This window comes from Arachis ipaensis, chromosome B08 (assembly GCF_000816755.2).
Source record: "Arachis ipaensis cultivar K30076 chromosome B08, Araip1.1, whole genome shotgun sequence".
Classification (NCBI taxonomy): Eukaryota; Viridiplantae; Streptophyta; class Magnoliopsida; order Fabales; family Fabaceae; genus Arachis; species Arachis ipaensis.
This window is the reverse complement of record NC_029792.2, coordinates 35,225,985-35,228,011: the sequence shown is the minus strand read 5'-3', so window position 1 is coordinate 35,228,011 and position 2,027 is coordinate 35,225,985.

Genomic DNA, 2,027 nt, shown 5'->3' with positions numbered 1-2,027 from the left:
ATTTTATACTCAATTATATATAAATTAATAATATTTTTTATTATTCATAATTATTAATATAAATGTAATTAAATATGTATAAATAAAAAATATCAAATATTTTTATTAATTATAATATTATTATTTTTTATGATTATATGATATTTATTAAATATTATTTTCAATAAATATATATAGTATATAACAATATAATAAATATAAATTAATTAATTGGTTATTAAAATAAAAAATATTTACTTTAATATAAAAATAAAATTAAAAAATTTTTATAATAAAAAAAATTAAAATTTTATATATTTATTTAATAATAACCGGATTATAACTTGTTAATTATAATTTGTTAAAATTTGATTATTTTTAAAATATTAGTGAATATATATATATTTATATATATATATATATATTAAATTTTAATTATTAAAAAATATTTTTAAAAAAGATATTTTAGACATTTTTATGGAAGTGAACCTAATTAGTAATTATAGAAGTATTCATATGAGAATACAACGGAAACTTTGTCGTTGCTCCTTCCAAGTAATTTACCAAAGCAAGAAGAGCAAATAACGCGAACTTTGTTTTTCATGTTTTCTTTAAACATAAAAGTAAAAGTTTGTTGACACATGGTCCTGTCCAAAAACCAAAAGAGAAACACGGTCAAACAAAAAAATATCAATACAAGAATGCAATGGAAACTTTGTTGGATACTTTAGTGATTTGTTATATATATTAGGGTTTTTTATCTATATCCGCATGTAAAATACATTTATTCTCAAAATACGCACGGTTTGAAATTTCTTCTCAAATACGTACTGCCAACTCGTAAGGAACAAACACAAAATAAAAATAGGAGGCATATCAGGAATGGTGGCCGCGAAATAGCTCCTGGCGTCTGATACAAACCATTCCAATTGCGTCAACCACGAAATAGAGCACCTCAGCTATGACACACACGAAATGGCTCAAATGTCACGGCAGAAATAAGAAAAACACACTCACAAGAAGAACCTGTGACTCTCTTTACCTATTTATATATAGAGAGAGAAAAAGAGTGATAGAGATAGATAGATATGAAAATGGTGAGAAGAGTGAGAGAGTACAGCCTTTCTCAACAAGAAAGAAGTGTCTCAGATACAAAATGTGTATATGAATAATGCATAATGTATCATAATAATTAATTTTTTTATATTATTATAAATTATAAATTTAATTTTTGGCAAATAACTAAATTATTATCTAATAACTAATAAAAAATTTATATTATTAATATGTGAAAATCTTAGAGTTATTTTATAATTTAATTTTTGTCTTTGGTAAAAACACTATATCCATTGTTAACAATAATAACAAATAAAAGTAAATGCTTAATTTAGTTTCTAACTATTTTTTATCCTAAACAAAATAAATTACAATTCAACTCTTAATCATGAAAATAAATCATCAATGGCTGATCCATCTTGCACTTTTTGTAATTAGAAAAAATTATTTTATTTTAGTTAAGATGTGGCTGTCTATAAGAAAAAATAATTAGAAAGTAAATTAAATATTCACTGAATTTGTGTCTTTGTTGTGCAAGCTGTTTAGAAAAAGTAAAACAATCAATGCAATATAATACATTTATTTTGGGTATACTACTTATATATACTACAATTCGTGCTCGTCATACAAGAAGTGGGCCATTTCGTGTGTGCCATAGCTGAAGTGCTCCATTTCGTGGCTGACGTAATTGGAATGGTTTGTGTCAGACGCCATGAGCCATTTCGCGGCTACCATCCCTGATATGCCCCCTATTTTCATTTTGTGTTTGTCTCTTGCGAGTTGGCAGTGCGTATTTGAGGAGGAGTTTCAAACCGTGCGTATTTTAGGAATAAATGTATTTTACATGCGCATATAGGTAAAAAAGCCTATATATTAGACACATTTTAGATATGATATTTATTGACATTCGTCTTATATATATGTTTTTTATATTTAAATATATTTTAATAAAAAAAATTTCAGACAAATTTAAACATACTTAAATATCATCA